The following is a 16,974-nucleotide window of genomic DNA, read 5'->3' on the forward strand; positions in this document are numbered from 1 at the left end:
ATGAAAGCTTGGAGAAGATGGCGCCATATCTGCGCCCGAAATTTGCGCTCCAAATGTTGATCTTCAATCTTCAGCCTCAATGCAACCCATCCAAGTGATCATTGGCAGTGATTTCCCTCTGGATGCTGAGTCTATCACCGCCCTTTGCCCGTCAAATGGTGGCCTCAATGGAGATATTTGATTCTAGTCTTTCTCTCTCCTCCCTCTCTCTCCCTTAAGAGGTTGTTCTTGTGTGGAAGAAGACAATGAAGAATGATGGAGGAAAGCTTGTCCGGATGAGACCAAATTGCTCCCATGCTATTCTTGAAGATGTTAGACATTGGATGAGGGCTGACACGCAGTTCCATAGCAAAACCGAGATCCGAAGACATAAAGTCTAAGCGGTAATTCAATTTTTATGAAGAAAAAATGAGTTTTTATACTATCTGGTTGATGAAATATTATTCCCATGGGCTGATTATGCATTATGTTGTTTTTTGCTATGATTTTGATCAATTTATGCTCAGAAAATCAGAAAATCATAAGTGTTATGACTGAAATTAATGGTATAAAACCCGTAAACCACGCATTTAAGAGGCAAAATGGGATTTTTTTGCAAAATGAAGGGGAAACATGAGATGTAACATCAATAAAACCTGAAATTTTGATGTCAAAGAACCTAAGGGCCACATCCCACAATTAATCTCAATTTCTAGTCATTTTTATTGAAAATAATAGAGAAAAAATACTAAAAAATGGTGGAAAACGGGTGTTAAATGGGAGAAAATTAGGAAACGATAAAAGGAAAATTTCAAAAAATCACATAAGTGTTTATGCAATGTATAATAAAGGTAGAGCACAAGGTTAGCCTCGGTTTACCCTCATTTCTATATTTTTGTCCGTATTTATTGCTTTCTCTACAAAGAAATACACATAAAATGACTCTTACACCTATCAACGATTGCAAAACATTAAATGGTAGGGTGAGAGGGGAGTTTGAGCGTTAAAGTAAAATCTTAAATCTGATTTATGTATTGCATCATGGCTATAGGACATTGTTTTTAAAATAAAAGAAAAGGCAGCATGAGCGTAAGGCTCGGTGTCTCTCCTCGTTTCAATACATAAACGTTAGCATGGAAATCATGAAAAGATTGGTTTCGCACGATGCACAATGCTGATTTTCTATTGATTGTGCACTAAACCATTCACATTATGCACTATGCATAGTTCATGGTATCGAAGGAAAAATCTCCTAGACTGCATGGCAATTGTTTTCTTAGGACTTTGACCCATGATTGAGAGTGTGAGGTTATCCCTTGCCATAGGGTAGAGGGTCGGTTTCCTAAGGGACTGTGAAGTGAGGAAGCATGGTATACCTCCTGGAAATACGAGAAATATAAAAGAGAGGAGTTTGTGTTCGTTTGTATTATATGTTTAGCAGCGCATCAAAGGGCCAATCCCTAGGATGTGAGAGAGCTGCAGTGGGGCTCCGACTATTAGTCGGTGGAGTGCCTCCTACGTGTGTGTGACGAGGCGTTATGCCTAAGTACTTTGGGATCTCCCTCTGAGGAGTTTTAGGGAAATGTTGAACTATAAACTATAAACGCATGAATTAAGCTTTAGGGCAGTTTTTCCTTCAGTCTTAGATTGACGCTCCTGGTCCCCGAGGCCGTGAGGGTGTTTGTGTGTCATGAGCATGAGGTTCGGCCAGTGCTATAGCCAGTGCCGGCCCATTTCAGGTCCCATCAGCGTTGCAGTTTGTATCACAAAATGTCGCTATTTGTGTATGCGATGCAAATAGCGACACTATTTGCGACACGGATAGCAAGGATTCTATGGCATCACTAATACTGATGTGTTTAGCGACGATGGGGGCAATTTTTTTTGTGAACATTTTCGTCGCTTTGAACGTTAGTATGAGACATGTATCTTATAGTGAGCTTCTTTCCTTACACTCACTCACAAGTTTTGTGATGGCATGAATATAACATCTTGGCATGTAGGACAAGCTCCCCTCGCATTGTAATGATCTTGGTTCACAATGGCATGATTATTCCTTTCCATTATGCTTAAATCCTTCTTCTCGTGCTATGATAGCTTCTTCCCTTGCACTTGCTAACCAGTTCCACAATAGTGCAAATATAACATCTTGACTAGTTAAACAAGCTCCCCTTACGCTATAACAATCTTAGTCTACAATAGGATAATTGTCTCTTTTCATTTTGCTCTAAGCCTTCTTCTCATGCCATAGAAATCATTTGCCCCTTGCATATTTCTCTTTCCAACTTTTGAACTTTTTTATCCTTCTCTTGGTAATTTTCAATAGCTAGGACCAAGCAAACTGTATGGAAGGTGTATATCCAATAGCCATAGCCACAAGCCCTTGATGTTTCTTCATAGCATCTTGGTTGTCTATCATAGAACTTCCCATAGTACGTGAAGAGGTACCCATTCATCCTTCAAACACAACAAAAATCAACCAAAAAACCTAATCATTTCAACATTCAACATATCTCCACACTTAATAAGGGAGCGTCCTCGTGACCTAAGAAAAAGGAAATACAAGTTTATTGAAGAGCTCAACTCAATCTTCTTTAGGATCTTCAATAAACCACCCAACCACGTCCCCAACTTATAACCTGTATCTAAGAAAGAATAAAAGGAAATGAAAACAATTTATCCATTAAAATATCTTATAAACAACAGCAAATCATAACAAATTCGTAAAGGATATAAGAATTTCTTCAATTTTGCATCTTGAGCTTTTCCATCCACCATCACCATCAGTGCAACTAGTCGAAAAGAGATCTCTCGAATAAATCCAATATTCAACCACCACAAACTCATCACATAGAAATTAAAGTGCAACATCTTTCAATGAACTAATATCAACTCTTGTCCCTTTACCCCGTCCCAAGAAGTTATCGAAATCTTCAATCTCCAACTGTAAAAAAAGATAAATGTCAAATGAATGTTAAAATCAAACATATTAATGTATATCTTACAGAATTCAAGATAATAGTACCAATTGATTTTCATCATTCTCTAGCTTAGTTGGATTCCATATGTTAATTGATGATTTTCCCTCATTGGTATCTTCCCATTCTTTGACATATTGCAACTCTTCTCTTCCAAAATGGAAAATTCCAAGTCAGTCTTGAAGGCCATGGAACTCTTTTCAATAATCCCATACTCTTTCTAAGTATTCTTTGCTGTAAACGTGCCCGCCTATCAGCTGTCCAAGCATACTTTTAGCGGTCCATCGAGAGATGAGTCTAACTAATGCCATCCGACACACCCATGAAATATCACAGAGTTTTCCACCTACAGTTTCCTGAGTTCGCCTCGCAATGGAACATCCACGGTCAAACCCACTAGGATCAACTTGAATTTGGGTTCCTAGTGGACAAGGTCTCCTAACAGCACCCTAGCGTCAGATTCTGGGCATCCTACTTTACGCAGAGACATCCAAGCTGAAGATGACCCACGCCACACTTGGTTCAAAGAGAATGGAAAACGAGAGGGATACGCCGCTCAACCTCTCTGCTGTAGGGCATAGTCCCATTTCAGACCCGTAAAATGGCATGAATCAGATTCTAACTTAGCAATACCTAAAGGTCAAACGATAGTAAAACTTTGTGAGAAGCCTCCCAATTCTTTGGGGCCATCCTGTCATAGGACACACCTGTCGCGGTTCTGCCCAAACACCACCTACTTCCCTTGATAGCTTTGGTTTATATTTAGGTCCTATCATATTTATGTGTGACATTTAAAACTAGCTTTCTTAATTAAGCCTTTAGGGAACAGGGTTCGTTCACGTAACTTACAGCACAAACAAGAAAATAGAGCAAGCAAAAAAAGTTCAAACAAATTCCTTAACTTATCTTCACGTTAATCTTTGTCTCATACCCATATATGAGAAATTATGTATTCCCTTCTGTCCAATAGAAGTACCCGATCCAAATCACATGGCATTATAATTTCCATCCATTATCTAGAATAGGATCCTCCAATGCCCTAGACGTTGGGCTCATGGCAATCTACAACTCCCATCCCCCCAGACTCGGCAAGGGATATCCAAAGCTCCATTGACCCCAAGTGATCTAGAAGTGAGAAAATTTTCATGGTTGGTCTTTTTACCACTTGACCTTCGCCCCGTGAATCGAGAAGTGCCCTCTCGGGTTGAAATGTAGCATGTCCTTGGAGATGATCCACCCATGCAAAATATCATTCCTTAATTAATCCAATTAAGAACCAAGCACAATCAAGGTGATGGGACCTAAAATGTGTTGGCACTGGCTATGGCACTAACTGGACCGCATGTACACAACAGACAACCCCACCACATGGCCTCATGGGCCAAGAGCGTATAAGACTCACTCTACACTAAATGCTAATGTCGATTCTGTGTTTTTATTAGATCATAGTCCAACATTTACCATCCCTTCTCCTCAGAGAGAGATCCTATAACATATAGGCATAATACCTCGTAGCACAAACATAGGGAAGCACCTCTTGGCTAACTATCGCGGCTCCACTGCGACTCTCCTACACCTCCAGGATTGGCCCCAAGATGCATCGCTTCAACATAAAGTGCACACGATACAAGCTCCACTTTTTCATTTTGAACGTATTCTAGGAGATACCATGTGTCCTTACCAAACCTTTTCCCAAGAAAACAATCAACTAGCCTACAGCTTAGGTCATCTCACAAAATCAATCGTAGGTCATCATAATAGAAAACAGGTGCTATGCATCTAGTTTTTTATATTCTTATACCATGGTTGATATGCACATGTAAAATTAGATGATCCTAAAGTGCTCAAACATAATTTTCAATCAAAAATGTATCGTGCACAATCAGGTTTTCCAATGCTCATTTAATAATTCGTTGCGGTGATATAAGGAATGCTACTATCCTCTTAATTAAAATACAACGAACCCTATATCATGATATGCATCACTAAAATCAGTAATAAACAGCACTCAAATTACATCATTCAAACATCCCACCCCCTACTTTTAGATAGTGCTTCCGTTGCATAGGTGTAGGGGTTCATTTTATCATGTTTTGATATATGAAAAGTGATAAATCACAAACTTTGACAAAAGATAGAGCAAACGGAGGCTAAACCTCATGCTTCGCCACTACCATATATTCACCAACACTCATTATATTTCTTATTTTTATGAGGAGTATTTCTATTTTTTTCTTATTTTTGCTTATTTTATGCATTTATTTATCAATAATCACTATTATTTTCTAATTTTTTTCAAACCAATCATTTCAACATACTGAAATTCAATTTTATATTCCATTTTTTCCCATAGGAACACATTTCATCCACCCGAAGAAACGACAAAACTGTCATTTTATCCTTAAAAATTACATTTCGAGTTTTGAGGGATTTAAATAGTACATGTAAATCATTATAAAATCAAAATTTTTTGATAAATAGTCATTAAATATGATACAACCAACACCGAAACAATTTTTCATCGCATAAGAACATCATTTCTATCATAAAATGTCGAAAAACCTTTATTTTCTTCATAAAAAATAGTCATACCATGTTTCCACAAAACCCGAGATGCATTGAATGACTACGTGACTAACGGATAGAGCCTCTATCACTCTCAATTCCATGCTACGTATTAATCTTCAACATCTCCATTAATCTCCATCATCATTTTTTTCAATCTCCTTCCCAATTCCTCTTTCAAAGTAGTGCGCATGAATAGCCCATAGAGAGGAGACACTACAAGGATATGAGGGTATAGCGACGGCGATTTGTGATGTGAAATAGCGGCATCTCTATCAGCATTGCAAATGTGATGCTAATAGTGACGCAAATAGCGATGGTACTTAGACGAAAAAAATGCGGGCCGAAACCCAAGCACGTTATTTTGCGCGCATTCACAAAAGAGAGTGAAAGGGAGAGTGAGAGGGAGAGTTAACAGCTTGCATTTGAGAGGGAGAGGAAGAGAAAGAGAGAAAGATGGAGAAAGAAGGCTTCTCACCGCCACCGTCGCCGTTCGTGAAGAAGAGGAGGAGGTGTACGAAGGGCAAAGAGGAGCCGCCAAACCCTTCTTCAAGCCTTTACGGTGAGTGCATTGTCCATTCTTGCTTTGCTTTTGTGTTTTCTCTCTCCCTTTTACTTGTTTTTGGTATAATTCTTGTGTATTGAGAGAGGGAGAGGAAATGAGAGAGAAAGAGAGGGAGAGGGAGAGAGAGGGAGAGGAAATGAGAGAGAGAAAGGGAGAGGGAGAGGGAGAGGGAGAGGGAGAGGGAGAGGGAGAGGGAGAGAGGGAAACATTAAACATAATAGGGAAAGAGAGAAAGAGAGGGAGAGGGAGAGGGAGAGGGAAACATTAAACATAATAGGGAAAGAGAGAAAGAGAGAGAGAGAGAGAGGGAGAGGAAGAAGGAGAGGGAGGGAGAGGAAGAGAGAAAAAACATAAAACATAATAGGGAAAGGGAGAAAGAGAGGGACAGGGACAGGGAGAGGAAGAGAGAACAGGAAATGAGAGAGGGAGAGAAAGAGGGAGAGGGAGGGAGAGGAAAGAGAGGGAAACATTCAACATAATAGGGAAAGAGAGAAAGGGAGGGAGAGGAAATGAGAGAGGGAGAGGAAGAGAGAAAAGGAAATGAGAGAGGGAGAGGAGAGAGAAAAAAGAGACAAAAAACATTAAACATAATACGGAAAGAGAGAAAGAGAGGGAGAGGAAATGAGAGAGGAAGAGGAAGAGAGAAAAGGAAATAAGAGAGAGAGAGAAAAGAGAAAAAACATTAAACATAAAAGGAAAAGAGAGAAAGAGAAGGTGAAGGTGAGGGTGAGGGAGGGAGAAGAGATGAGAGAGGGAGGGGAAGAGAGCAAAAGGAAATGAGAGAGGGAGAGAAGAGAGAAAAAAAATGAGAGAATGAGAGGAGAGAGAAAAAGAGAGAAAAAGCATTAAACATAATAGGGAAAGAGAGAAAGTGAGGGTGAGGATGAGGGAGGGAGAGGAAATGAGAGAGGGAGAGTAAGAGAGAAAAGGAAATGAGAGAGGGAGAGGAGAGAGAGAAAACATTAAACATAATAGGGAAAGAGAGAAAGAGAGGGTAAGGGTGAGGGAGAAAAAGAAATGAGAGAGGAAGAGGATAGAGAAAAAGCGAGAAAAAACATTAAACCTAATAGGGAAAGAGACAAAGAGAGGGTGAGGGTGAGGGAGGGAGAGTAAGAGAGAAAAGAAAATGAGAGAGAGAGAGGAGAGAGAAAAAACATTAAACATAATAGGGAAAGAGAGAAAGAGAGGGTGAGGGTGAGGGAGGGAGAGGAAATGAGAGGATGAGGGTGAGGGTGAGGGTGAGGGTGAGAGAGGGAGAGGAGAGAGAAAAAGAGAGAAAAAACATTAAACCTAATAGGGAAATAGAGAAAGAGAGGGAGAGGGAGGGAGAGAAAGAGAGAAAGAGAGGGTGAGGGTGAGGGAGGGAGAGGAAGAGAGAAAAGGAAATGAGAGAGGGAGAGGAGAGAGAAAAGACATTAAACATAATAGGGAAAGAGAGAAAGAGAGGGTGAGGGTGAGAAAGGGAGAGGAAATGAGAGAGCGAGAGGAAGAGAGAAAAGGAAATGAGAGAGGGAGAGAAGAGAGATAAAGATATGAGAGAGGGAGAGGAGAGAGAAAAAACATTAAACATAATAGGGAAAGAGAGAAAGAGAGCCTGAGGGTGAGGGTGAGGGAGGGAGAGGAAATGAGAGAGGGAGAGGAAGAGAGAAAAGGAAATGAGAGAGGGAGAGGAGAGAGAAAAAACATTAAATATAATAGGAAAAGAGAGAAAGAGAGGGAGAGGAAATGAGAGAGGGAGAGGAAGAGAGAAAAGGAAAGAAAGAATGAGAGAGAAAGGGAGAAAACATTAAACATAATAGGGAAAGAGAGAAAGAGAGGGAGAGGGAGAGAGAGGAGGGAGAGGTTGTTTTCTTGTTTGTTGTTGTAGTAGTAATAGTAGTAGTAGTTTTTTTAATTGTTTATTCTTATTTAGTTTTCTTATTTTTTGTAGTAGTAGTAATAGTAGTTTTTTCTTCTTTTCTTGTTTATTGTAGTAGTAGTTGTTGTTTTTGTTATTGTTATTGTTTTTTTTCTTCTTCTTTTCTTGTTTATTATAGTGGTAGTGGTAGTGGTAGTCCTAGTCGTAGTGGTAGTCGTAGTCATGGTTGCAGTCGTGGTCGTTGTTTTTTCTTCTTTTCTTATTTATTATACTGGTAGTGGTAGTGGTAGTGGTAGTGGTAGTGGTAGTGGTAGTGGTAGTCGTGGCCGTGGTCATCATGGTCGTTATTGTAGTCGTGGTTGTCATCGTAGTCGTGGTCGTGGTCGTGGTCGTGGTCGTGGTCGTGGTCGTGGTCGGGGTCATGGTCAAGGTCGTTAAAGAAAATGAGAGAGGGGGAGCAAGAGAAAAAAATAAGAAGGAACGAGAGAGAGGGAATAAACATACATCATAATTAAAAAAGAGAAAAAGAGAGAGAGATGGAAGGAGAGGAGACAATGAATGGATATAAAACAAAGAGAGAGTGGTGGCGAGGTCCGGTGAGGTCTAGTACAATACCACGAGACAGGAAACACTCCAACATATATACATTAGTTTGTGAGTGGGTGGGTGGAGACTTTATATATATTAATTTTTGCTGAGTTACAAGAGAAGAAATCCCTTCTCAAACAATTTAAGAAAGAAAAAAAGAATGATAACAAAAATAAATTGTTTGTCGTAACGTAGACAAAATGGAAAATGATGAAGGTCTTGTTGTTCAAGATCGCAAGGCGTATCTTAATCAGCGTGTCCCATGTCCTTGCTCTCAATGCAAGCTGGCAATTAGACGAAAATGTCGATTGTCTATAGAACACACATGACACTTCGGCGAGTTTCAATCTGAGATCATTGATCAGGTGATCTTGGATTTTTAGCAAACGATAAGAAAAGTTAATATCAATCTTACATTGTACTCGCAAGCTAATTGAATACCATATACAAGAAGATTGGGTGTGGCTGGTAAATTTTCTATCCAGGGAGGTGACGTATCGTCCTAAGGAGGAGTGCACTCTTTGCAGCCAATTAGAAGAGTTCGTGGGCGTGTGATGGATGGAGTGCCTGAGCCAGTCCACCACTTGGAAGGTACTACCCAATCTATACTGTCAATACCAAAGGAGACAGGCAACCTTCCAAACCTACCTACAATCTTGGAGCCTGAGATGGAGGCAATGATCGATGCATTGATTTCCATGGATGTCGAGACTTCTGATCCGCTTAGAGAGGAAGCATCCATACCATTATATGATGGGTGCCGAGTATCTCGCCTGAAGACACTGCTTGCACTCCTAACTGTACAAGCAAAATATGGGTGGAGCGATGCGAGTGTGACTGAGTTGTTCAGGTACCTTGTACGTAAGCTAAGTTGATTTCTTTTTGGCACTGTCATTAAAAACAATTGTGCTTTTTCAAGGTGTTTTATGATTTTTTTCAGGTTACTGAAATATCATATATTACCACCTACAAATACCATGCATGAGTCTTGTGATGATGCATGACATGTTTTACGAAAGCTTGGCATGGACTACAACAGCATCCATGCATGTATCAACGATTGCATACTATTTGGAGGAGAATATGAGACTATGGAGACATGTCCAAAGTGTGGTGCTCACAGGTATTGACAAGACTTGCAAGGGCAAACCATTCCTCAAAAGTTCTTAGACACTTTCTACTTATCCTCTGCATAAACCACATGTTTCGTATATCTGGCATGGCGAGCTTGACAACGTGGCATACGCAGAATAGGTCCACAGATGGAGTTCATTGAATATCAACGGATTCACGCGCATGGAGCCACATTGACTTTACCTTCCCAGGCTTTGCTCGAGAGCCAAGGAATCTTCAGCTCGGTCTTGTAATGGATGGCGTGAACCCATTCGGTCTGCACTCAACTTCTTATATTGTGTAGCCTATAGTCCTTATCAACTACAATATCCCTCCATGGCTTTCTACGAAGAAAGGACATCTCATCCTTAGCTTAATCGTCCCCAGCCGCTACAAAGTCTAAAATATGGATGTGTATCTTCGTCCACTAGTTAATGAGCTTAAGATTTTGTGGGAGAAAGGGGTCACCGTGCAAGATATGAGCAAGCACAATGGTCGACGGTCCGTCAATATTCGAACCATTCTCATGTGGACAATGCATGACTTTTCGGGATTCGGAGAGTGCTCAGGTAAATAGGCTTCTGTTCTTGTTGGTAATATCTATCATAGCTTGTTCAAGTTTGTATTCACTAGATAGAGGTGTTTGAACAGGTCTGGTTACCTCAAGTTATCATGCATGTCTATTATGCGGGCCACAGTTAGGCTCCTGAAGGTCACGAACCATGAAGAAGATGGTATATCAAGGACATATCACTTTCTTGCCAGAGGGTCATGAACTCAGGGAAGGTTTTCTTGGATGACCTCCAACACGTATAAATGCCGCAAGCTGGTACGAGTTGAAAATGGTCCACACGGAGTCACATCCAACATGAATGTGACGGTTCTCAGTTTTCTATGAGTTGCCATATTGGACCCACTTATAGATCAACCACTTGTTGGATCCCATGCATATTGTCAAGAATGTGGGCAGCTTGCTATGGGACCACATCACAGGAAAGAGAGACACTATAGGGGCACAAATGGATTTGAAGGAGGTAGGCAAGATGGAGGCACTTTGGCCGCAGTCGAGTGCTAATAGTCGCGTGTAGCTGCCTCACGCTCCTTGGGTTTTGTCCACTAAAGAGAGCACATTGTGAAGCAAATAGTCAAGTCTATCCACATTGCGACAGGTATGATGCATTCTCTCATATCTGCATTTTCTAAAGACGACCAATTATCAGGGCTAAAATCCCATGATTGGCATAATTTATGTCAGGTTTGTACTATGAATGGATTGTAATTGACGTGTGCATTTTGCTATTTGGAGTGTAGCCATTGCTTATAATGCTTTCTCATTTGTGGCAGTTTGTACTACCGATCGCGATCGTAGGAAGCCTTATTCCAAAAATACGCAGGGCCATTTACAGGTTGTCGACTTTAGTGCAATGGATCTCACAGAAGGAGATTAAGACATCCTTTATTGAATCCGTGAGGCGGGGAGTAGTGGAGACGATATGTCTCTTTGAGAAATACCCGCCTACTAGCATGCTCAAGATATAAATCCACCTTCTTGTGCATCTTGTAGATAAAGTGGAGATTGTTGGACCTGTCCATATACGATGGATGTTCTTCTTGGAGCACTTCATGAAAACCCTGAAAGGCTTTGTGCGACAACGAGCTCAGCCAGAAGGTAGCATGGCTGAAGGTTAGTTGGTGTCTAAGGCGCTAGTGCATATTTCACAATGGCTACCAACAATGGATCCAGACAACAAAATGCTATGGTCGTTGAAGAACGATGATAGATTGACCGAAGATCCCGAGGACATGAAGGAGATACCGCGGTTCATGTCAATGCTATGGTTGCATGGAGCTTTGACTGCAACATCTCGCAACAATCAAGGAGTGAGAATTCTCAAGGAGATGTAGTCCAAAGGTGATGATATGTTTAGGATTTGTCGTATCTATATTTTATATACGACAACTAATTTGAGTGTTTCAATGTACAGTACAAAATATATAGTGCAGCGTGGTCACGCCGGACGGCATTTTTATGTGGAGCGTATTGACAAAATGTGCTCCACAACAGACTGTGGTATCATGGCAAGGTTTGAGCAAGAGAGCTGACGACGAGAAACGGATCCAAACACGGTTATAGATGAGATGGAGTATTTTGGAAACTTGCAAATTATTGTTACGATGGATTACCATAGCTTCTTCATGATACTATTCGATGTGGAGTGGTTCAAAGTGGTACTTGAAGGAGCTAGAGCAACAGTTTGATGAGGTCCATCTGGATTTCTTGAAATAGATTCTGAAAAAAAATGGACGGATTTGTGTGACACCTTTGTGTTGCCGACCCATTGTGAACAGGTGCATGAACTCATTTGTTTGTTAATTGTATTACGACATGGTACATGTCACAATAGTTTAATCTCTCTTGTACGTATTTGTGAACAGGTAATCTTCTATCCAAACCCCTGACAACCTCGATGGTGGTATGTTATACCTTCAGCTCCCCGAAGTGTGAGAGTATATGATCAAAGCGATGTTCCGAGCATAGATGAGGACAATATACAAATAAGGGGTCGATATTGCAAGTGGTGGAGGCCACCGAAAGCTTGGAGCATGTAGAGGAGCCAGCATCGGGTAACAATGATGGAAATATAAGAGTCCAAAATTTCTTTGAGAACGAGGTGGACTCATCCTTTTGTGGTGACATGTCTATCGACCTTCTAGTGTATGCAGAATTGTATTAGGAGATTGACATGGGACCATAGGATATTTCATACTTGGAGCATCCACTTACTCAATTCATTGACTAATCGCTTATAACAGCTGGCACCCCTATGGGTGCTACACCGATAGATACTACCCTGGTCGGTACACAAGATGTACAGGGGTCTCCTGGATATACCCAGGAGCGTGGTCGTGGGTGGGAGAGGAGCCATCTTAGGCATATCCCAGAGGGATATGCCTATCTTGTCGATGATAGGTCAGGAGCCATCATCATGAACGATGAGGGGAGGAGGTTGATGGCTCGCATGAGAGAGTTATGCCAATAAGTTTTTTGGCACAACGTCTTAGATCATTGGAAAAACATACCGGAGGGGAGCAAGGACTACATAGTATCATCCTTGCATAAGAAGTTTATGGTTCCAGCCACAGCAGATAAATTTTCTACGTGCTGGATGATGGAGTGCATGCGTGCATATATGTCACACAAACGATTGGGCATACACAAGGCACTCAAGAGTGGGGCTGCAAAGCCCGAGTGGCTAGACGCGGATGACTGATGTCGATTGAGGGCACAACTAAAGGCCAAAGTGGTCCATCATCTTGGGAGTGGCAGCCACAGGACATATCTGGAGGACTTTGTAAGTTTTTCTTTTGTTTTGCTTACTTATTTTTTTGCAATATCCTTTGTACTGACAATCATATTTCTAACAGTTAGTATTTTGTTTTCTTTGTAGCACTCCATTACAAATTACGATCCGACCGGCCTTGAAACTCGATATGCAGAGAGGCACGGTCTCACTGCATTGATCGACCGATTGTATAGACGCGGCGGCCCTGTAAGTTACTCATCTTTCTTGTCCGTAGTTACCATGTTTAATTAGAATGCATTATTGTATGGTGGACTGATATGTAGTTGTTTCTTTTTTTGCAGAGTCTGTTCGATGCTCCTTTGTGGCGAGACGAGCTTTCGGATGGCAAGGATATATAGCTCGCCCTTGGATCCATGGAGCTCACACACCCTTCTTTTTTTGTCGCCTAATCTGTGTAGACATTTTCTATGTAGTAGTGATATCTTGCCATGATTGTACCAGTCGCTTTCATTATGTGATCATGTATTTATTTCATATATCAGTGTTATGATTTAAGTACACTTTGTCTTTATTTACACGAGTATTGTACACAGTGCAGAAACTATTTTGTATGGCCCAAATAAAGCACATAGTGCAATATGTGGCAAGGAAGCTTGCTGCCCTACCACAAAAAAAAAATTTACTTGTTACAGTCGCTATTAGCGTCGAAAAATTACATACATGCGTCATTATTAGCATCATAGAGCATCGTTATTAGCGTCACTATTTGCGTCGATATCTGATACCGATGCAAATAGCAACACTAATAACAATAGATACTAATGCAAATAGCGATGCTAATAACGACGCTAATACCGACTGTTCTATGGCGTCGCCAATAAAAATGCCTTTTGTGACGACGGGGGAAAATTTCTTTATTTACATCTTTGTCGCTTTTAACGTCGGTATAAGGCCTATATCTTGTAGTGAGAGAGAGAGAGAGAGGGAGGAGAGAGAAAGACTGATTTCTGATCTCAGCAATCGGGCAGCCATTGGACGAGTGGAGAACAACAATGGAGAGCGAAAACAAAGTGTAGATCAAGGATGTAGTCAGTCTGGGGGGTTGTATTGAACCTCCATAGCCCCCTCTCCCTCAAAAAATCGACACCTATAATAGAAGACGTTTTTTTCCTCCACGCCATGGCAAAAAACGCCCCCCCCCCCCCTCTCACAAAAATTTTGGTGTGGGAGACCCCAAGGGTCATCCCCCTTGGCCTTTGAAGTCTTGTTCCCACTTACTCTCTTTTGTCCTCCACTTCGGGCACCCCCATTCTCGCGTCCGTCATCGAATTTTGAATCTGTAAATTTTTGCTCAACCATCTTGAGGTCACACACTGCCTAGCACTTCTTGAGATCCAATCCAGAAGATGAAAAAATTATGAAAATTTTGAAACCACCAGTTGGTGTAGCTGCCGCCTTCGCGATGAAGTCTATTTTTCCCTTGAAATTCAGATTTTTTGGCTATTTTTAAGTGTGTTTCCTGGGTAAAATCCACCGCTCACAAGGCAATCAGCCTAATATTATCTTCCAAGAAAAACATTCCTTTATTCCCATGGCAACTTGTCATCACATACCCCTGCCATGCATTTACCGTCAAACACAAGCACTTGGGATAATCATCCAATTCACATCCCACAATCAGTTTAATGCAAAAGCATTTAGGACGTTATTTGATCAATCAACAAAAACAATGGTATCCTTTTCCAAACATTGCAGGAATAATCGTGATAATCTTTCCATCGCATATTTGCTCTACCCCTTTGGATCTAAGCGATTCCATGCAAAATTTACTTAACACTTCCTTCATTTGGCTAGGACATATGTCAAAGTTTCAACATTGCTCCAAACATGAGTTCTAATAATCCCTTGCTTTGATTGATAGCCAAACCTTCTTCCTAACGAGTACAAAAGCATCGATCTTTCCTTTGACTTAGGGTTTTCTAACCCTTGAGCTCTTCATTTACCTTTGAGGCCTAGAGTTGTTTGTATCTATTCAAGTCCCCAAATAGGATTGATAGCATTGTAGCTATCAGAAGGAATCTCAAGGCATCTCAATTTTAGCCCTTATGATCACCGTTTGTATTAACTACGCACAACATCAAGACTCCAAATCTATCAAACTTAAGCTAACGAGAGCTTGGACAAAGGTCTACAGCTTTGATAATGATTCTTTTCTAGACTAAGTTGCTTGCCATGCAATCCGTTAGGCATGTAAGTTGCAACATATACCTTCAAAGCGAGGAAAATGCACCTACTATTGCGAGACATGCTTGAAGCCTTAAATGTTGTTTATGAATTCATCGCATAGCATCTAAATACTATTAACTTCTCTTGATACATGCATTTGGGAAATTCAATCTTTCAAATACTTGCAATGCATTTTATCCTTTTCAATGTCCTATTCTTGCGTGACATAGTATGGGTCTAATGCTTCTCATGCAACAAATCAAAGCAAGCATATATTAATTTGGAAATACATTACTTACGACCTGTATCGCATGCATATTGGCAATTACCTTTAGGACTGAAAGAGGGTTATACCACTTCTTGGTTATGCCATTTGGGCTTTCCAATGCACCCACTACTTTTCAAACCCTCACGAATAAAATATTGCAGTCCTTCTTGTTCAAAACAATCCTTGTTTTCTTTGATAACATCTTAATCTATAGCAAATCCAAGGATGAACATTTGAAGCATATCCAAGATGTATTTGACACATTACGAAGACACACACTCTTTGCCAAGATGACAAAGTGTTCTTTCATGGAAAATCAAGTTGAACACTTAGGTCATGTTGTGGGAGAGCAAGGCATTAGAGTGGACCCCAATAAGGTAAAATATGTTAAAGAATGGCCTACTCCTATGAATGCAACCTCTTTGAGAGGATTCCTTGGGTTATCATCCTTCTATAGGAGGTTCATCAACAATTATGCTCATGTGGCGGCTCCATTGATGGATAGACTAAAAAAGGAGGCTTTCTTTTGGGACTCCATCACCGATCAAAGTTTCAATGAGCTGAAATCTCTTCTAATTTCAACACCCATCCTTGTATGTCTGGATTTCTCTAAGGAGTTTATCATATGTGCGAATGCTAGTGGAAGAGGAATTGGGGCTGTTTTATGTCAAGACCATGGAGTCATAGCAGACTTGATGACAAGGAGCGTCAATTACATGTTTATGAGCAAGAGATGTTAGCAATATTGCATGCTATCAAAAAGTAGCATCATTACATCTATGGAAACCATTTCAAGGTCAAAAGCAATCATCATGTGCTGAAATACTTCATTTCACAACCAAATTTATCTCCCAAGCAATGAAGATGGCTAGCTACTCTTCAAGGATATGACTTTGAGATCTCTTATATGGCTAGAAAAGACAATGTGGTGGCGGATGCCTTATCAAGAATGTGGGCATGTTCTATCTCTACTATTTCAACCATGCATAAGGATTGGATCCATGACATCCAAGAATAGTATTTGCTTGATGAGCAAGCATCAAAGATGATGAAGGAATTTCAGCAAGGTAAAGAAGGAGAGTATCCCAATTTTAAATGGCACAATGGTCTTTTATGATATCATGGTAGAGCCTACTTGACACCACAATCTTCTTTTAAAGACCAAATCTTACATGAGATGTACTCTTTGCCTTCATCAAGACACCATGGATTGTTCAAAACTTTGATAATATCCATAAGAGTTTCTATTGGAAGGGCATTTGGAGGGATATTAAGGATTATGTTATGCAATGTCTTCTGTATCAACAAAATAAAGACTCCTCTCTTCTACCCAGTGGTTTACTTCAGCCACTTCCTATTCCTCAAGGCAAGTGGACTGATATTACAATGGATTTTATTGTGGGATTATCTACAAAAAAGCATGAGTGGAATAGCATTTATGTGGTGGTGGTGACTAAATCAGCTCATTTCATTCCTACCAGACTCAATTTACAACAAAGCAAGTGGCTGAACAATTCATGGAATGTATT

The sequence above is a fragment of the Lygodium microphyllum genome, chromosome 15 (assembly GCF_053477565.2).
Source record: "Lygodium microphyllum isolate KBCC chromosome 15, Lygodium_microphyllum_v1.1.10, whole genome shotgun sequence".
Classification (NCBI taxonomy): Eukaryota; Viridiplantae; Streptophyta; class Polypodiopsida; order Schizaeales; family Lygodiaceae; genus Lygodium; species Lygodium microphyllum.